The 22,012-nt window shown below is 39.0% G+C and overlaps 1 protein-coding gene across 1 annotated transcript in view; it reads left to right on the top strand.

The window, feature by feature from the left end:
* Positions 1-22,012, top strand: part of KIF13A (kinesin family member 13A) — a 207,987-nt gene that overhangs the window by 21,402 nt on the left and 164,573 nt on the right. The window lies entirely within an intron of this gene.

Here is a 22,012-nt window from a genome sequence, read left to right as displayed (position 1 = left end):
CAGGTCATTTCTCACGAGTGCCAAAATTTCTATGTTAGGCCACTTCAGAAATGGAATTATAAAGATATACACACAATTTTTATGTGTTGACATTGCTAATTTTCATTTTAACCATACATTTTTCCTACCACCTATTTGAAAGTTTTTAATCCCAAAATTGTACTTCTCTTTAATTTGATGAGCATGTGGTTATTCCTTAATCTGAAATTATGACTAAAGCTAATGTGTTATCTGTGACCACAAAGATAAATCTAAAGTTCAACCTTCATAATAAAGGAATTATTATCCTACTGGATGAAGAATAAGATTTGACATCCCTGATGTCTTCAATGGCTGTGCTCCGAAAACATATCACTAATGAAGCACAGTTACATTACTTTGCTTTGAGTCACTTGTAAGGCTTTTTTCCCTTCTTGATTCTAAAAAGAGAATGGAACTTTTGACTCAGTAACAGTTATGTGAAATTTTGTAAGAACAAGAGAACCAGCTTCTGTGTCTAAACTCTGAGTTTCCCTCATGAATTGTTGAAATACTGGCCAGTAAAATGGTCTTTAGGAGATTTGAATCAAATAGAACAAAAGCCTATTCTTCCCTACCTATGGTTTTTTAATATTTGAATATTGTGCTCAGATGGTCAAGTTTTGGATGGTTTGTGTGGCTTTTATAGCTTTATCTGGGATTAAAATTAGCCAACTTTGAAGCTCCATAGATGGTAATAACCCAAGTCCATGAAATATTTGACAGGCTATTATCGTTTTTGTTAATATGCTATTAACAAAAATCCCTTCTGGGTTTCTCTTTGGGAAAGTGGCATCAGTGTATAATTTGACAGCATTCCCTTACATTTTCCTCTTTGGTATAATATTGGGGTTTTCTACTGTTTTCATGAATTTGATTCACTTGTGCTCTATTCATTGATTAGGTTCAGTACTTCTTGTTTTCTTTGCTTTTCCTACATTTGAGGCCAAGTATAGGAATACGGTATAGATTCCTGCTGTCACCTTTTGAGAACCAAAGACAGGGTTCATTAAAACATCCTTTTAGGCCAGGAGTGATCCTAGCTTCTAGAAAGTAGAAAAAAAATATTTATTTGAGTATCATTTGCATTTTGTCATTTTATCATTTGAATATCAACATGCATAGCTAAAAAGAGAAGGAATAGTTAGTGGGGTTGATTTACTCTAAACAACTGGTTCCTGGAAAATATTCTTTAAAATCAACTTTGTGGAGGTATAATTTACCTACAGGAAAATGTACCCATTTAAGCATATACCTTCTTGAGTGTATATGGTTGGATATACCTGTGTAACCACCACCACTATAATACAGAACATTTCCATCACCCACATAGTACTTCTGGGCCCTTTCACAGTCATTGGTAGTACATATTCTTCATATTTTAAACCTTTTACTCCCCATGTTACTACACATGACATTCTAACTCCCTTCCCTACCCCATTTCTATCGGTCACAATGTTGAAAGGGAAACAAAAGCCTTTGATGTCTAGATGCAGTGATTAAGTATTGTTAATTGTACTGTGTGGGATAAATGATTGTCCTTGTGAACTTTAACTTGACCGTATAGTAGGAGAGGACAGACAGACCTGCCATCTAAACAACTGAATTGTGCATACATGTGAGACACTTTGGGGCTGGTTGATAATGTAAGCTCAATTCCGCTCACTGCGTTGTAATTCATTAGCCAGAACTAATTGAAGAGATAGAACTTGAGTCAAACATGAGGACAGTTCCAATTGAATGGAAAAGTGTTGATTGGCCAGATTACCCGTCCAACATCTGGAAGCTCCAGAGAGAGTGAGAAAGAGGACTGCTGGGAATTTGTCAGGACAGAATAGACAAAACAGCCATGCCTGGTTCTGTGGCCAAGTAGCTTTTGCACGCCTGCCAGTGACCTCCAGACTCAGGCAAACACACCTGCTGTGCCCACACCAGCACCAGCTGTTTCCCTAGGCTGGGACCGAGGTGCAGACTGTTGTGTCTGCCTCCACCCTCCCTGCACAGAGCCTTTGAGGCTCCTGCCGCTTACTGGCAGTTCTCATTTCTGTGGTCAGTGTCCCCCCTTTTTTTTTGCCTCCATTGCCAGGTGCTTTCACGTATCTTCTCTGGGCTGGCTCTTCTCTTTCACGGCCTCCTTCGAGGTTTGCTGCTGCTTGCTTCTCTCCTGTGTCTCAGCCTGTGCAGGAAAAGCTTGACTTGTGGCTGTTTCGAGTCTGTTCTTCATTTTGTTACCATATGTTCACTGAATCTAAAATGCTATGGATTATAAGTCACATTGGTATTTAGGCGCCACAAAGGAAAGAAAAACTGTTGCTAACTGAATCATTAAATCTTAAATGTAGATGTAATAATTTCAAATAGTTAAAATGTGTATGAAAGACACAGTATTACTAACCAAACACTGAGTGCTCCAGAGTATAGACTGTAGCAAAGCACTGAGGGAGAGGGAGGATATCCAGGGTGAAGGGAGAGTAAGAGAAGTCATTTGAAACCATGGTAAGACGTCCAGTGTTCACGGTAATGCCCGTGTAGCTGCTGCAGGTGGGCCTTATTTTTGGCTGGAGGATCCTAGAAGCCCATGTAAAAGAGGAAAACAGCTACTCTTGTTACTAAGCCCTGGATGAAACATCTCCTTATCTTTACAATATTGTTTAGTGAACAAGATCCTCAACAATATCTTCACTGTAGTACAGTCACTTCCCCCCCCGCTTTATTGACTTATAATTGCCATATAACATATGTAAGTTTAAGGTATATGTGTTGACTTGATGCATGTGTGTGTATATATATATATATATATATATATATATATATATATATATAACAAGGTGATCACACTAGCTAACACTCCATCATGTCAAATAATTACCATTTCCTTTTTGTGGTGAGAACATTTAAGATCTCCCTTACAACTTTGAAGTATATAATGTTTTTAACTGTAGTTACCATGTTGCACATTAGATCCCCAGAACTTGAAATACAGTTGATCGGTCTGGTTTGTCTATGTAATTTATGGTTGTCAGTTTGTAAAATATTGTAAGTGAGGTTTGCCTTTCATGTTCTGGCCTGTTCATAGGTAATATAAAACAGCAATCCCCAACCTTTTTGGCACCAGTGACCGGTTTTGTGGAAGACAGTTTTTCAGCGGATGAGGATAGGAGGATGGTCTCAGGATGATTCAAGTGCATTACATTTATTGTGCACTTTATTATTACATTGTAATATATAATGAAATAATTATACAGCTTACCATAATGCAGAATCAGTGGGAGCCCTGAGCTTGTTTTCTTGTAACTAGACGGTCCTGTCAGGGGGTGATGGGAAGCTGTGACACTTGAAATGTGTTGCTTATGTCCAGTCTACTCCGTAATCTCATTTTCATTACTATCACTGCAGAAAACCCTCTTCACAAAGATAGGATGTTGGAAATAGAAGCAGGCTATTCTGATTTTGTGGCAATCTCAGGATATTCCACCTTTAATGGGCTTTAATCCAGAACATTCAGAGGTTTGAAGTTGTCCCAAACATACTTTTAAGGTCACTGTTACTTGTAATCTTAAGCACTTGATCCTCTCCCAGCACGGACAAAGTTGACCGGGCTTATTCACAAATATGTTGTGGGGACACATTCCTTCCCAGTTCAGGGGTCTTTCGTGGTTGGGAGGTAATGCTCACACTCTTCTGGAAGCTGAGACAGGTGACCATGCACCAGCTGGGAGAAAGAAGGCCCTGGCTCAGTCTCTTTCGAAATCTCTGCTAATGTTTGAAACATGTCAAACATCCCAATGTTCACTTGTTGCCCCCAAATTCCAGTTTGTTTTGAATGCAGCCACTTTAACTGCCGATTTGAACACAGTTGTCATTCTCCCTTGAAGTGGCAGATTGAGTTCATTGAGCAGGTTGACTGTGTCACACAAGGAAGCAAGTTTTGTGACCCATTCTGTGTCACTGAAATGTGCTGCCAGTGGTGACCGTTTTTCTAAAAGAAATCTCTGGAGTGGCTCTTGTAACTCAAAAGCTCTGGCCGGTGACCCACCTGTAGAAAGCTACCTCACTTCTGTGTGTAAGAGGTGTGCTGTGTCCATCTCCTCACGGAGCTGCATGAGCAGATGAGATTAAGGGCATGTGCTTTAATGTGGTTGCTCATTTTAATCACATCCTGTAAAACGCTGTTAAGTTCAGGTGACATTTTTTGGCTAGCCAGCATTTCTCTATGGATGACACAATGCATAGACTTACATTCCCAAGTGACCTCTTTGACACAAGTAGTGAAACCAGAGTTGTCCAGTCATGGCAGCTGCTCTGCGAATATACTGACACAAAATGACCAATTCAATTTTCCTGATACATCATCATTCAAAGACTTGAATAGTTCTGCAGCTGTGGTGTTGGTTGGCAACAAAAGTACACACCCTCATGCACATCCTCCTGAAAAATACATGGCACAGAGACAAGCATTGTTGTCTTGTTGTCAACATCAGTAGACTCGTCAACCTGGATCACATACCATAGTGATTCGCTAATCCTAATAATTGTGCCTCAGTGTCTCTGCTATTTCATCAGTTCATCCAGTTATGGTGTTAGCCCAAAGAAAAAACATGTACCACCTTTTGAACTGCAGCCTCTCCTAAAAGTTCATGACAAATGTCCTTAGCAGCAGGCAGGATCAGCTCTTCACCAGTAGTAAAGGGCTTCTTAGCTTTAGCAGTCTGGTTACCCACTAAGAATGATGCTCTCAGTGCAGACACATTTGATGAAGTGGTGGCCTTCAATGGTTGCTTCCGTTCTTCATGTTTTTTTCTTTGAACAACTTCAAAGGCTTGTCTTTTAATGCAAAGTGCTTGGTCTCCATGCAGTGAAGCAATTTTGAAGGTTTCGTGGCTTCCTTGGATAGCCAGTCACCACATATTATACAAAGTGGGCTGTGAGACTTTGAATCACCCATTGCAGTGGACCCATAATTTAAGTAGGACTCTTGGTATTTTCTTTTAAATGCAGCTTTCTTTCTTTTTACTGGCAGTCTTAGAGTCTTCTGCCATCTCATCACTGGGTCTCTCCCCCTTTTCAAAGGAGCTCTCCAGTGACGTTTGGTTTTTACTCATTTTGGCTAGGCTTAGCTTGTGGGCTTACCAGAACCGTGGCTGAGACAAGTGCGCAGTATGAGAAAGAGGTGAAGATGGAAATGGTTAATGAAATAATGGGTGGGCCATGCACAGACTAAAATAAGTGTCAAATTCGACTTTATAAAGCCTGCCACCAGAGGTGGCTTGTCATTTGCCACTCACTGATAGGGTTTTGATGTGAGTCTGCAAGCAATTGATTTTGTTCTCTGTGCAGTCAAAGCTCTCTGCTAATGATGATCTGTATTTGCAGCGTTTCCCCGGCACTAGCATCACCTCCTCAGCTCTGCCTCAGGCACTAGATTCTCATAAGGCGCTCACAACCTAGATCCCTCACATACGTAGTTCACAGTAGAGTTCACACTCCTATGAGGATCTAATGCAGCCTCTGATCTGACAGGAAGCAGGGCTCAGGCAGCAATGTGAGCAATGGGGAGCAGCAGTAAATACAGATGAAGCTTCACTCATTTGCCTGCTGCTCACCTCCTGCTTTGTGGCCCAGTTCTGAAACTGGCCACGGACTGGTACTGGTCCATGACCCGGGAGTTGGGGACCCCGATATAAAGGGCTTAAAATATGCTTGATGCTTGTTGGGCCAATTATGTGGTGGTTTCGGGTCCTGGCATCTTGCTGGAGCTTGGTTTAGCTCGTATCTTAATAACTTGCTTTATTAGCTCCGTATCAGTTGCTGCCTCCCACCTTTATAATCCCTGCTCCTTATTAGCGCCTCACACCTTACTCCAGCCAAGTCTGCCTTCTTGCCATGCCCAGATCAAAGTAAGTTGTGCACTCACTTCCTTAGTTTCTCCAGCTGAAATGCTCTTTTAGCTTCCTCTCCACAAACTTATTTTCATTAATTCCTTTCAGATGATTCAGAATACCTTCTCCTCTGCCCTGGCTGGATAGGTCAGTTGGTTAGAGCATCAGCCTGCTTCACCAAGGCTGCTGGCTCAATCTCCGGTCAGGGCACGTGCAAGAAGCAACCAACCAGTGAATGCATAAATAAGTGGAACAGCAAACATATGTTTCTCTCTCTCTGTCTCGCCGCCCCACCACAAATCAATTTTAAAAAATGCATCCTCCTCTAAGTATTTTTCTCTGGCACTTAACTTCAAACCCCCTTAAAATTATGTAGATAATTTTGACCATGTTATCATGAACTTGCTCATTTGCTTTTTAAATAATTTTTAAAGATAATTGTATGGTAAGGTTCTTGAAAGGGCTTAGTTTCTTTTACTTTGCAGCTGTGAAGATGTCTAGTGAGAAGGAAGAGGGCACTGAAGAGCAGATGGATGCTGGAAGTGTGATGAGGAGTGCATGGCGGGTAGCACTCTGAATTCACTCCTTACGTGCAGAAGGGCATCGGGGTTCCTTCCTAGTAGCTCCATTCACTTTTGCTTTGCTGTTTCTTTGCTTTTGCTGTGCAAAATCCTTGTACACTATGATGGACACCACAATTCCATCACAATTCTTTACTTATTCTTTTTACAAAAAAAAAAGATTTTGTTTATTTTTAGAGTGAGGGGAAGGTAAGGAGAAAGAATGAGAGAGAAACATTGATGTGAGAAACATGGATCAGCTGCCTCTTGTACATGCCCCAACCAAGGACTGAAGCTGCAACCCAGGCATGCGCCCTGAGCACTGATCAACCCAGAGACCTTTTGCTTTGAGGTATGATGCCCAACCAACTGAGCCACACCAGTCGGGTACTTCATCTTTATTCTTCCGGGAATAACATTCCTCTGTAGAGGAATGATATAAAAAGTGTTTTCAAATATTGAAAACGGTGGCCCCTTTGGATCAACTTAAAAATCTCACATCTCTCCGGGAGATGATATTCTTCTGTAGCCCCAGTGGAGAGGAAGGGGGTGCCCTGTAACCTCTCCCCAGTGATAGCTGATACACGACTATACACTCACGTAACAGAGTTGAAGATTATATGTCTGCAGTAGTCATTGATATGTTGGCCAGCCTGATCACACTCATAAATGCATATTCAGGATATAGAGAGAAAACTTATTTGTGGGGAGAGTTTTGCTTAACAGAAGTAACTTGGTTTTGAAGTTTATCCCTGCTGTTTTCAGTTATTATTCATTTGTTAAGTTCAGCAGACTTTGGTGTCTAGAGGCTGATCCATTAGTGTTAGTAGTCAAAGTAAAATGCAAAATAATTTTTTATGGTTCCCTACCCTTAAAGAATGTTTTACTTTTAATTTCCCATTGACTCATGTTCTTATGATTATACCATGTTGGCAACTTTTAACTCCTAAAAAGTTTCTCTACTGGTTAAGAAATCAGAAATGCCATTCAAAATTAACGCATAATACAACTTTTCCTAGACTTTGGATGCAAAGTCTAGGAAGCATGCTGATTGGTGGGAACTGTAAGCCTTTAGTCGCATCAGCAAATCTACTGTTAGATGCCCCTGATTTTCATATTGACTTTTGGGTTAATGTGCAGGTTTAATGAATATAATTGAAAATGCTCTCTATCTTTCCTAAAGAGGATTGCTCCCTACTTCAGACAGGACAAATACTTGCTTGTTGGGGAGAAAGCTACTGATAACAAAGGTGTTGAGGTCATCTTGTTTTAGGATTATTTACAGTGACTGCCTATTTCTAGCTAGTTTATTTTCCTAAGTATAACACATTCTTTCCTGCACTGCTGTCCAACTCTTAATTTGGATGTGTTCATACAGAGAAGCATCTGGTATTCCAAGAATTTTATTAGTGTTAACTGACTGTTTTATAAAGTTCTTTTTACATTGCAGCTTCCAGACATGATGTAGCTCAATTAAAAAATGCAAATGTACATAAAATACATGATTTTGTGTGGGTATAGCTGAGTTTTCCATGCAGGCTCTATAAACAACAAATAAGACTGTCTCTAGAAGCTCCTGCAAAGCTTCAGGCAAGCTTGTTATTGTGTACCTAGCAGGAAGCCACACAGTAAACTTGGAATGAATAATCCCATGTATGTAGCTCCTTATATGGTGGCTTGTATATATAGCTTACCAACATAATAGTTTTTATTTAGAAATAAATCACACAAAAATATTAGCATTGTCCAAATAATTTTATAACTTGGCTTTTATACATACAAGAAAATACTCGGTGAAAATCAATTTAGTGTTACTGTGAATAAAACAATGACAGTGGATTAGATGGAGTAAATAAAATTAAAGTATAAGTCACATATCAGGAATTAATTGAAAAGATCACAGTATACATTCAAGGTGAAGATGAAAGAATTGAACAGAATTTTCCAATTTGAAGCATAAGGACAGTTGATGGGGAAAAGTAAAGTGCCGTTAGAACACCCAATTGTTGTAGACTTTTCCTCTGAAAATTCAAATGACAGCTGCACTACACTTCAGAGAATAGCCTCACTATTTATAGCTTGAGAACCAATGTTATGAGCAACGAACTATGTGTTGAGATATTTATAGACATGTTACTTAATTTCAGATACCAAGAAGTCCACTGTAGTTAGTATTCACGAGATCGATGTGTGTTATGTAGAACATCCTATGCACATACTTGAAGAGAAATCACAGAGGGCCAGAGATGACATTTTTCAGGGAAGAGTTTTGCAAGCCACTTCAGCATCTTTTGAGAAATTTACATTGGTCATCTGGAGATAGTAGATAAAATTAATGTCACTGAAGACAAATTACAATTGATTACAGTGCTTAGTGATTATTCTTTGGTTGAATCCTCATTGTGCACAAGGTATAATTGTAACTAGATGAAAGGTTAGCAGCTTGTGGAGGCAGTGTCTGTTATGTGTAGAGTTTTCTGTTTCTGTGTCAGGTTATCAGACAGAAGACTGCTTTAGTAGCAGGGTTTGGTGACAGCTTTCAGAGACATTTCTCTATTGAAACTGTTTTCTTTGAATGTTTCCTGGAGGAAGACTGGCCCAAGACCTCAGAGTGTTCTTTAAAGCCTTTTGAAAAGTGTGTGAAGCCACTGTGATGGTCAGCTTAGGACACTGTGAACGAGAAAAAAATTTGGCTGTTAGGTACTTCCATATACAGAATGTCTTTGGCTATTGTGATAACCCTAACACTGCCTTCACTAATTATTTCATTTAGGCATATCTTGCATCCTTAATTAGATTGTACATTTCTTCCATATTGAGATCCTGTCCTAGATTTTGTGTTTCCATCTTGGCTGATCTTACAGCATTAGGCAAGAAGTAGATAATGGATAACACTTTGCTAATTAGTTTGGAATAGGAGGCCGAGGAAAATGTGGCACTTATAACTGCGTGGATGGCAGTCTTTCAAAGGGTGCGTACATGCTGGGCCTTCTTCATAATAGACCCATAGGGTGCTGGTCGCAGACACGGCATGGATGAACTTATGTTAAGTGAAAGAAGCTAGTCATCAGGGACCACATGTTGTATGATTCCATTTGTATGCAGTGTTCAGAACAAGCAAATTCATAGAGGTAGACAGTAGATTGATGGTTGCTGTGCCTTGGGGATTTGGGGGAAAATGAGGAGTGACTGAAAATGGGTATTTTTTTTGAGTGTTCTGCAGTTAATTGTGGTGGTTACCTTACAACTCTGTGAATATACTAAAAATCGTTGATTGTATACTTCAGATGGGCTTATTGTATGGTATATGGGTTACATCTCAATAAAGCCATTATTTTAAAAAATGAAGTACCGGATGAATTGCATCAGAGCAGACATGAATAGTGTATGGCTGGCAGAGTGTGACTCCTTAAGAGTGTTTTGCGGTGGCCCACATATTTAGTCATTGTCAGCCAAAGGTTGTCGAACACCAACAGGAATCCCCAATATGGGGTACAGTGAATAAAGGAAACTTTATTCATTGTAAACAGCATGGCTGTGAAAACAGCACTGCTGCTAGGAGCGCTGGGGTGATGTGGCCTAGGGGCCAGGCCCCTCTCCAGCTCGGCAGCTCTGCCCTGCCCTGGTCTCTGCTCTGCTCTGGTGAGACATCTTAAGTGTTTCATCTCCAGCCAATGAGACAGAGTCTTTGGTGGAAAGAGAAAGTATACTCTCTGAGCCAGAGGTCCCTGCCCTGGTTCCTGATTGATTTGTCCTCATGCAAATAAGGACTCCAAATCCTTGCAGTTTGGTCCAAAAAGCACTGTCCTAATTGGTCAGAATGAAGCACTCTTATTGGTTGGTGAAGAAGCTGAGCTCCCCCCCCCCCCCCCCATATAGCCACACAGCTCTGATTGGATGGGGAAAGCTTCAGTCCTATTGGTTGAAATAGGATTCCAGGAACTTTACAAGGGCTGGCTCACACAGGGCAGAAACAGTGCAGGCAGGTAGTTGAGTGCAGAGGTAGGTAGTTCAGCGCAGGCTTCTCCCTATAATGCAGTTTGCATGAGCGGTCCCTGTGTAGAAATGGCTGGTAGTCTCTGCTTTTAAACTTGAGTCAAGTTAGCCACTGGGAGCCCTTTTTAGTAGGTATCTTTTTTTCTCAGGATCTACATCATTCACAGCCAATAGTATTGTATTCTCTTAAGAAATTTTTAAAGGAAATTTAAAATTAAGGAAAAAATTTAAAGCACCTCAGTAGAGGTTTTTCCAGATGAGTGGTTAAGGGATATTTTTTTAATGTTTCATTAGGATTTGTTTAGGCATGATTAAGTGTCTTTGAGAATTATTAGACAAATAAATTCCTAAGATTGAGAGATTGTTATTGCTTTGTAATTTTGTAAGATGCTCAATTGTTGAATAAATAGTGCTTTTGTTAAAATTCCATGGGGTATTCATCCAGAAAATAGGGTATAAGAAAAGAATGTGTCTGTGTTCATGTTCTACTATCTGTTGGTCCTTAAAGAGTTTAAGAAGGTAAATTTGACCAATAAATTACATAATGACAGTGCTTTATTTTGTAATCCATTAATGAACTGTTTTATAATAGCAGATGTATTTGAGTTATTATATTTTAATCTTCTAACCAAAAATAAAGTTTGCACTCCTATTTGTTCAACTCCTCCCCCCCCCCTTCGTTTAAATCGAAACATTGCTCTTAGCTCTTCTTTTCCTTATTTGTTAGGAAGTAGAGATGTGTAGCTTTGCATTTACACTGATAACAGAAAAGATTAGCTACCCCACACTCTGAGAATCTGCCAGAGGTAATTTACATTTGAACAAAGATTTACAAAAGAACAAGGATTAAGTTAAACAATTAGAGCAGTATGCTACAGACTATATCCTAGGAAAACTATTTGGGTCAATAGTTTCTGTCTTCAACAGACACTTGTGTTGTGAGTGGCCAGTAAATTGGTTGTTATTAATCATTGTCTTAGTGCAGGTCTTTTTTTAGGAAGAAGGGAGCTGCATTTTGTAGGAGTGTATTGTGTTAGTTAATCAGTGATTTTATTAATATAAAAATTATTATAATTATTACATTTAAAGTCCACCAGTAGTAAATGTCATCTCTTAACTGTGTTTAGTTTTGGCCTTACCTCTTAATTTGTCATTCTTTGGACATAATAGCTTGAGATGCCACTTTTAATTTTTTTAGAACTTGTATGTAGTATTACGACTATCTGTGTAATAACAGGGCATTTTAAATTGGGGTCAGTGAACCCTTGAAATTAAAAGTAAAATGGTGTGCTTGTGGACGCATACGCAGTTTCCAAGGGTAAGAGTTCATGTCTTTAATCAGCATTTCAAAGGGTTTCATAACTCTAGAAAATGAAGCACACTGGTGTCAGGTATATTTTATGGTTGTGTTTAGAAGCATGTTTTTCTTTTTCTATCCTAACTGTTTTCCCCTCCTTGCGAGACCTGCAGTAACAGCAAAATACATTTAGAGACTCCTTCTATAGCCAAGGTCTCCAGACTGTCAGGGTTGTTTATACTAAAGTAGTGAAATATATCAGCAGCTGTCTCTTATTTCTCTAATTGCTCAGTAGCCAGAATTAAAATGTTGTGGGTGGCTTTAATTCATAGCATGAAGGCCTTTGTGGTTACTGTAATAAATGTTAAGCAGAGCCTTCCCCAAAGCCATTGGTCACATGCTTTGTCTCACTAGTAATTAACTTATCAATGAGCTATGGTACACTCCGGTGACTTTGTCCCTAAAAGATTTATACTTACAGCAAACCAGGGCCCAATAAATTTTTTTTATGCAAAATGCTTTGTTTGACCCAGAGGAGGCTAATGTAAATTTCTAATGAGCTATGATGTAGAGTGGTGGGTGAGCTTTCAGCATCTCCTTTGAAGTGGCTTACACTCCATCTCATCTGGCCTTGTTTTTCCTGAGGTGATGTTGTTATGTTGTTCATTTGACTTGTGTGTTCTTATTGAATATAATATTGTAAAGCAAGAGGCTGTTTATTTGGAAAGTATCTGTTAGAGTATGGATTTTCTTTTTTTTTTTAAAGATTTTATTTATTTATCTTTAGAGAGAGGGAAAGAGAAGAAGAAACAGAATTAGAGAAACACCAATGTGTGGTTGCCTCTCATGTGGCCCCCACTGGGGACCTGGCCTGCAACCCAGGCATGTGCCTCCGACTGGGAATTGAACTGGCGATCCTTTGGTTCGCAGCCTGTGCTCAATCCACTGAGCCACAGCAGCCAGGGCTGGATTTTGCTTTCTAAGAGCTTGGATTCTCCTTCTTTTGCACAGCACTGCTATATTGTAACAGATGATGTGTGACAGAATATGTGTCAGGTTTTGGAACAAAACCATTTCCTTCAATGTTTATGCAGCATAACTTATTTTACTTTTGAAACTCTATAGTATTGACAGAGTAAATTGATTTCTGTCATTGTTTTTGGAAGTTGAGAGACATTTGGCTCTTTGTATGTGCTCCCCAAAGAAAATGATACTCTTTTCAAACAGAAATTTGTGAATCTACATTGACCGCTCCCAAAGTGCCACTGCTTTTGGTGACATACAAAACCACTTTGGTACTTGATGAAAATTAATTGTAGCCCAGGACATTTGAACAGTGAAGTCAAGCCTGCTCAGATGCTCTCCAGTCTGGCCATTCTAGCACCTTTCGTCTGAGGCCAGTGGGAGGAAAAGGGTACCTCAGTGACATGATTCATTACCATCAGAATGGTTAGAATAGGCATCAAAGTGTGTTCTCAATATAACATGATGTTCCCTATGGTAAGTTTTTATTGGACAGCAGTTTTAATGTTTTTTTGAACTTGGAAAACATGTCAAGTTGCAAGCATAGCAAACTTCCACATTTTAAGCTTCTGCTGCCTTTGCTTTATCTCTTTATAATTATATATGTGTATATATAATGTGCTTTCTCAGTTGTTTGAGGGTAGGTTGAGTACATCATAGTCCTTTAACCCTTTATACTTAAGGGTATGTTTTCTACAAATATAACCAAATTTAGAATATTTAACAGTCAGTCAAAGTTTTGAAATTGTGAATTTAAGGAGGAAATTGAAAGTAAAACAAAGTAGCTAGTCTTAATTATTTTTTGCTAAAATAAATATTTTTTCTGTTTATCTAAAATAAAATAGAACTATTTAAATTTCCTTTATTAAAAAAATGGAAACATTGCATATGTAGTAAAGGAGTGTATTATTTAGATATTTGTTTAAACAGTTAGAAGTAAGTCTCTTATATCACTACCCAGTTTGTACTTTCGAAGTTCCTTGTATGACTTTCTCAATTCCATTCCTTTCCATTGCTCCTGAAAGGAAATGACTATTCTGAATTCTGTATATTTCTTTCATTTAATTTTCTTTATAATTTAAATGTACTTAATTTCATGTTTTCCCAGTTTTTATCTTTTTGTAAATGGAAAAGTACTCTTTACACTCCTCTCCCTACTTCAGTTGCTCAGTTTTGTGGGGATAGCTTTATTGACCAGTAATTTATGCATAATAATAAGTACCCATTTAAGTGTGCAGTTTGGTGAGCTCTGGTAACTATTCACAGTTGTGCAGCCACCTCCACAAGTCAACTCTGGTTTTGAGATTGATCATGTTGATGCATGAGCTGCACTTCATTCACTTATACTGCTCTGTGGTATTCCATTGTATGAATATACTCCAGTTTATCCTGTTGCTATTGATGGATATTTGGGTAGTGTCCAGCTTTGCGTTTCTGTGAACAGTGCTTCTGTGCACACTGGGATTACTGGATTGTAGGATATGTGCATGTTGAAATTTACTATACACACATACACATATACACATATGTGTGTATATGTGTGTGTGTGTGTGTATACATGGGTCCAGAAAAATTGCAGCCATTGTTAATGTAACAAGGGTGGTTTGTGCAGCATTGATGTAACTTGGCAGCCAAGAATAGTGGACTGGAATGTGCATGTGTGAACAATGACAACTTCACTGTACTGTTCAGTGGGGGCAGTAGATGCCACACAGTAAAGAGCATGTGTACTGTGTGGTTGTTGCATTCAGAATGGCCAAGCAACTAGAGCAACAAATCTGAATCAGATTTTTCATGAAGCTTGAACATTCCTTCATGGAAACTGTTTAGATGATTCAGAAGGCCGCAGCTGTGGGCAACTAGCAATTGGCAGCGTCATCATGACAATGTGACCACTCATACATCATGTCTTGTACAGAAATTTTCGGTGAAACTCAAATCACCCAGGTGACTCAGCCCCCCAACAACCCAGATTTGGTGCCCTACAACTTCTGGCTTTTCCCTAAACTAAAATCACCTTTGCAAGGGAAGAGATTTCACACTGTTGATGAGATTCAGGAAAAACATAATGGAGAAGCTGATGGGGATTGGGAGAATTGTGTGAGGTCCCAAGGTACCAACTCTGAAGGGGACTGAGGTGAAACTGTCCTGTGTACAGTGTTTCTTGTATCTTGTATCTTCTTCAATAAATGTCTCTATTTTTCATATTCCGTGACTGGATATATTCTGGACAGATCTCATATATATGATATATAGTATGTGATAATGATGCTACTTATGATGATAATACCTAATATTATAAGACTTTAAAATTTTTATCAGGTTGGAACCTGTTAAATGCTCTCTCATTATGGTTTTAATTTGCATTTCTCTTATAACTAATAAGATTGAACATGTTTTCATGTATTGATATTTGTTGGCTATTAATTTGCTTTCTTTCATAAAATGCCTGTTCATTTTTTTTGCCATTTTGTTCATTTTTTTGCCTTTCTCTAATTGATTAGTAGGATTATTCACATACTATACATATTTCTTTTTAAATTGTTTTTAATTTTTTTGGTTATCATAGGTGTGATTTTTAAAAATATTCAAATCTACCCTTTAAGGATAATGTCCTATATGTCTTCTTTAAAAAACACTACCTGAAGGTCATAAAAATACTGTTTTGTGGTTTCTTCCACAAATGTTAATGTTTTGCATTTCACATTTAAATCCTTGAGATAGGTTTTTAACAATATGATATAAAGTAGGGATTCATTTTCCCTTCATATAGCTGCTGTCCAGTTGCCCCAGCATTGTTTATTGAGCAGTCCAGCCTCTCACCACTTATCTGGGATACTGGTTCTGTCCTATAAAGTTTCCAGATAACCGAGGATCATTTTCTCAGCTCTCGATGCCGTTTGTGTTCTGTTTCTCTAACCCTGAGGCATCCTTTGCTGTACTGATGACTTCAGGGCCAGTTTGTTCTGCTTCAGGGGTAGCTTGGTCCTTCTTATAGATTTTCAGAAACTATGTTATGGTTGCAATGGATGTATCCCTCCACGTAGGATTAACATCTTTACAGTATTGAATTTTCTAAGCGGAGAATATGATATATGTATCTTTGAATTTTCTAAGCAGAGACTATGGTATATCTATCTTAAAATGTATCTTTTTTTAGATATGTACATAGGCCTAAGTACTAAAATGTATTTATTTTTTGCTATTTTAAGTGGTATATTAAAAAAAAACCTTTTTATTGACATAATATGATACATCCATTTTCCTATAGTTGTAAATGTGTGACATGCTGAGTTTTAAGACTGAGCACCAGCACCCAGATACAAACACAGGACATTCGTGGTCCCCTAGCAGCCCGCCCTACCCCCTCTGTTCCTTCCCATTACTGCCGTGCCCTGAGGGCTGCCACTGTCTGGACTGCAAAAGTGTGGGCCAGTCTGGCCTGTTTTTGTACTTCATGTAAATGATCATAGTGTTTGTTCTTCCATTTCTGTCTTCTTTTGCTCAGTGCAATTTTTGTGATCACTTAGTTTGTCATTCTTATTGCTGAATAATATTCAGTTGTGTGAATATATCACAAGTGGTCATTTTAAATTGCATTTTTTAGCTTTTTTTGTTGTAGCTCGGAATGATACTGTTAACTAAGTATTTAATATATACTGAATTTTATAGGCAGTAACATTGCTAAATTCTTATTAATTCTAATAAGTCTTTGCAGATTATATTGAACTTTCTTTATAGACTGTTGTATTATTTGCTAATAATGATAGTTCCCTTCTTTCCCTGGCCCTTACTTAAGTCTTTTATTTATTTTGATTGAGAAGAAAAGCAGGTGGAAAACAAGTCAGATGCAAAAATCATAGGATATATATTTTATGAATAAGTTAGATTTTCTTTAGGTTTTAGAAGGGAAATTGAGCTGGAATTTTGTTGTATATTTTTACAGCCTTGGGGTTCTGCTGTCTTCCCATGCCTGTGTGGTTTGGAAGGAGCGGGACCACAGGTGGTGGCTTCTTTGCCCTTGGCTTTGGTTTATGTGTGTGTGTACAGCTGGAGATGAATCTCTTTTGTGGGGTCTTGACAAGCTGTCGCAGCACGTTACTCTGTCCCTGGTTTATCGGTGCAGCTAGATATCCAAAAGATGTAGAGGGGTGGTGATTTGTGTTCTAGCATATATGTTTGTTGTTTAATTGAATGAAAATAGATTTGGGGCATACAGATGCCAGAAAGGCACAAATAAGTTCCACTGTCCTGGGTCTGCGTCTGAAGGACTCCAGTGCGAATGGTTTAACTGAAATTCCTCCTGGAAAACGGCATAAGGTTTTAAGAGAAAGTTACACTCACAAAAGTCTTGAATCATAATTTGCCAGGTGATTTCTCAGAAGATGGCAGTGATAAAGGCAGTAAGGCTTACCTTACTGAGAGTTCACAGTAGGTACACTGTGAACTCTCAACAGTGTACTTACTTTACTTACAAATTAAAGCTGGATTGATCACCTTATACTACTCTGTATGAATACTTATATAATTATAGCCTATGATGCTGGGGAGTTAGGAAAGTGTTAAATATGTGATGATTAGAAAAGCATATATTTGTAGCTTGCGATTCTTTTCTTGTGTTGAGGGTAGATGAGGGAAAGTGATAAACGTCAGCCTGATGCCCTGGAAGTTTTCTGAACTGATCTCCATGTAACCAATTTGTGTCATTAACTGGTGCCCCCTACTCTTTCTGTAACAAGTTAACTGATCTCTGTGGTCGGTCAAATGTCCAAATGACTGGAGGTTGTAGGGGTCAGTTTAACACCAATTGGAACTCCCAGTGGGTGCGATGAAGAAAGAAACCTTAGGACTCACAAACAACTCAGTTGTGATAACAGCACCGCGTGGCTGTTTGGAGGCCCTGGGGTGAGGCAGCACTTCTTAGTAGGTTGCTTCTTCTTCTTTTTTAAAAAAAAGATTTTATTTATTTACTTTTAGAGAGGAGAAGGGAAGGAGAAAGGGAGAGAAACATCAATGTGTGGTTGCTTCTCAAGTGCCCCCTACTGGGGACCTGGCCTGCAACCCAGGCATGTGCCCTGACTGGGAACTGAACCAGCGACCCTTTAGTTCACAGGCCGGTGCTCGGTCCACTGAGCCACACCAGCCAGGGTGGTATCTTCTTCCTCAGAATCTACACCGTGCACATCCCAGTTGAATCCCTGAGTACTTCCCCTCCTCCCAGTGGAGTTGTAAGCTATTAAGCATCAGTAGTATTTGTCCTTAAATGATGGAATTCAGTTAAATATTAGGTCAATTGACGAAACATGAATGCAGAAAGATGTGCTTTCTCTGAGAGATAGGATCAGTGAGGGTAAGTTCTCAGATTGTGGCTCCTATGTCATCAGCAACAGCATCTTCTGAGAACCTGTTAAAAATGCTGATTCTTGGGCTCTACCCCAGGCCTGCTGGATCAGCAACTCTGGAAGAAGGCCCAGAAATCTGTTTCACGAAACCCTTCAGGTGGTTTTGAAGCATGCTAATATCTGAGAATTACTGTACTAAAAAATACTGCAGTTGAATTTGGTACAGCAGGATGGGAAATTATAGAAATATAGGCGCCTCCTGCACTCACATTACTTTTTAAAGATCTTTTAGTTCTTCATCCTCTTTAAAAAAACACAAATTGAAACTTGACCATGTGTTGTGGTATAGTTTACGTAGAAAAGACAACCAGACCCCCCATTCAGCACACCATTCTCAAAGAAATAGCCTTTGCCTCATACCTAAAACCTAAAAAGTGGAGAATGAATGAACTTTTATATGGTGTAAATTAACATACAATATTTAAAAGTGCAAGGTTCATTTTTATAATTCCCTGCTTTAGTATACTTTTACCATTCACTGCCCAGCCACCAAAGCCAGTATATGAGAGGAGGGTTTTGACTGTTTTTGATAAATATAATAATCAAGGCTCATGGGCATTCAATATGTGCTGGAACAGCTCCTCGGCCAAAGTCCGGTCTAAAATACATTATCTCATTTAATCCTTACCACAACTTTATGACGTAGGAACCCATTTTAGAGAGAGGGTGGGGCTCTCTCTAAAAGGAGAGAGGGAACTTGGAAATTGAACAACTAATTAAATGACAACGCCAGAATTTAAACCTAGTGGACTGCAGATGATTCTGCTGGTGGCATCACTGAGTATAAAAAGACAGATCATTTGGTGTGTCCGGCCAGGCCTCCCGATTCTGACTGTGGGCTTCCCCATGAGCCATCCTTTCCAGTCGTGTTCGTGAGAAGAGTGTGTACAGCCTGCCTTTTTCTGAATGATGTGTAGTGAGCTTCTGCTCTATTTTATTTGGAGAATCAGAGCGACGAAAGCCAATGTATTAGTTTGCTAGGGCTGCTGTAATAACGTACTATACACCAGATGGCTTAACTAAAAGAACTTAATTTTCTTACAGTCCTGGAGGTTATAAGTCTGAAAATAAGGTGTGAGTGGGCAGGGTTGGTTTTTTTCCGAGGACTCCCTTTGGCTTGTAGATGTCAGTCTTCTTCCTGTGTCTTCACGTGGTCGTTCCTCTGTGGGTGTCTGTTCCTAAGTTCCTTTCTTGTAAGGACACCAGTCACATTGGATTAGGTTCCACCCTGATGACTTTGTTTTAACTGGATTACTTCTTTAAAGGCCCCATCTCCAAATCTAGTCATGTTTTGCAGTACTTGGGGTTCGGACTTCACATATGAATTGGGGTGGGGGGGGACATTCACAATGACACCCATAATAACTGAGCTGCCATTGGTTAACTAGGGTTTCCCCAGAAGTCAACATTTTTGAGTTTTGAATGTCCTTGACTTCTCTTTAATATACTTAGAGCAGAGTTCATAGAACCAGGCTATTTGAAATCCAGGTAAGAGGAAACCATCTTCTTAATAGGTTTTAGGAGAGTAATACAGTACTTGGGTAGCAGAATGGATTCCATCCTTCAAAGACCAATTAAAGCTTTTTCAATGATTTAGAATCACATATATTCATCGTAATCAATTTAAAACTTTGTGTTTGTCGTAAAAAACTGCTAACTCAGGAATTCTTGTTATAGGGAAAGAAAACTTGTAGGATTTAGAATGCAAATGATCCTGTTTTACATCAAATAATTATGCATCCGTTGCTTCCTGCCTTTAGCCTTCTATTACTTATGCTCCTGCTCTGAGACCTGCTCCCCAAATCCCCTCAGATGGGTCTGGTAAGGGGCAAGGGGAATTCTCCATGAACTCAGTGCATTTTGAAAAAAGAGACAATGATGATTTTCGACCCCTAGTCAGGGTGAACTGTAGGCTCACTAACAGAGTTTCCTGTAAGATCAGTTAAACAATACTCCTTTCTCTACCACAAATAAATCCTTGTTGGTGTGGTTTGTGGACCACCAGAATTAGCATACGCTGGGAGCTGGTTATACTCTAGTCCCCACCCCAAATTTAGTGAATCAAAATCTTTATTTTAGTAAGATTCCAAGGTAACCTGTATAAATAAATATTCAAGTTTAAGAAGTCTCCCTCTAGATGGTGGTAGTAGCTGGACTTTAATTGAATATTTTATATGAAAAAATCCTGCAACGCTTTTTGTCTATGTTTTTCATTCTAGTGGTATATCCAGTTGGTCTGAGCAGAATACCATAGGACTCAATGGCTCATTACTTGTCAAGAGCATGACCTTCTCTTCCTTTTCATTTTCTAATGTATAAATGAGGATAAGACCTTAGTGTTGAAAGATTAAAGGAGTTAATGTTTGCAGCGTTCTTAGAACAGTGCTGGGCACAGTAAGTTCAGTCATGTTGACTTTTGTTGTTGTTATACTTATTAATTATTGCCACTGCTGTTACTGCTGCTCCTACCACCAGCAAACAGCAGTTAGTCTAGGAAAATGCCTACTGTAGAAGTGAATAATGAATGTTGTAATTACTTCATGAATAGCAATTCTCACTCTGAATAAAGGTATCATACCAACCCACCAGATAACTTGCCCAAGTTTTTTATTGCTTTTAGAGAGAGAGGAAGGCGGGGTGAGAGAAAGAAAAAATATAAAGAAACATCAGTTGGCTGCCCTCTTGCACACTCCCCAACCTGGGATTGAACCTGCAACCCAGGCATGTGCCGTGACCAGGAATCTGATCTGCAGTTTTTTGGTGTACATGACAGTGTTCCACCCAACTGAGCCATACCTGTTGGGGGTAATTCACCCAAGCTTAAAAACCCCTCTTTGAAACAAACACAAAACTGTAACAAAACATTTAAAAGCTTAGTGGAGAAAAAGTATCCATGAATCACCCAATTTTTTTCTTGTCTATCCACCATGGAGAAACTCAAGGTCTGTGTTTTAGTTAGGACCTCTTTGTTTAGTAGAAATCATTGTATCCTCACCAGGAAAGCTCCAGCTGCAAAAGAGTCATTGTGTCTGTGTGTGTTACAATGGGCAATCCAGAAACCTGGGCTTTGGTCCGATCTGCCCTGCCCTGGACTAGTCCTGCTGACTTCGGCAAGTTACATCTGTGTGAAATGAGAATGGACTTGATAATCGCTAGAATTCTCTTATCCTGTGAGTGTATGTAGCATTTCAGTACAGCCTTAGTGAGACTTCATTTCCATTTCAAATGGTGAGACTCAGACTCTGAAGAAGATTGTGTTCAGTGACAGCAAGACAATTGAATAATAAGCTTGAGCTTGCATGGCCTTGAGGAGCTATTATAAATAAAAACAAATGAAGTATACCATATTTTTTGTTATGTTACAGTGAAGAGCATCATCACTGCTTTGCTGAATATTGGGTTTTAGATGTACTAAAACATCTGGTACTAAGATACACACCAGAATGTCTGTGTCTTCCTTGCAGGAAATGGTGTTTATAGATGTCTTCTGTTGCTTCAGTGCTGTTAATATGTAGCAGATGCAGCGGAGCAGGGCAGGGGAGAGGATGGGAAAGCATCCTAGAGTACCTTAGAGTTTTTCCAAGATTTGAATTTGTTTCTCTTTGAATTGTTCTTTTGGAACAAATGATAGAGATATGAAAGAAGGAACTTGTGCCAACTTGCTTGCATAGCAGTTGCATATGTATTAACTCTTGCCCTTATCATCATGGGTTTTTGACATGCAAAACTATAAAATTTCATGAGATTGGTTGACTGAATTGAACTGGTTTTACAGAATGAGTAAATAAAAATTAACTGAGTATATCTCACATCATAAAAACACTGTCTTTTCTTTGC

This window comes from Artibeus jamaicensis, unplaced genomic scaffold (genome assembly GCF_021234435.1).
Source record: "Artibeus jamaicensis isolate MK-2021 breed Jamaican fruit bat unplaced genomic scaffold, CSHL_Jam_final contig_482, whole genome shotgun sequence".
Classification (NCBI taxonomy): Eukaryota; Metazoa; Chordata; class Mammalia; order Chiroptera; family Phyllostomidae; genus Artibeus; species Artibeus jamaicensis.
This window is presented reverse-complemented; position numbering and strand designations above follow the sequence as displayed.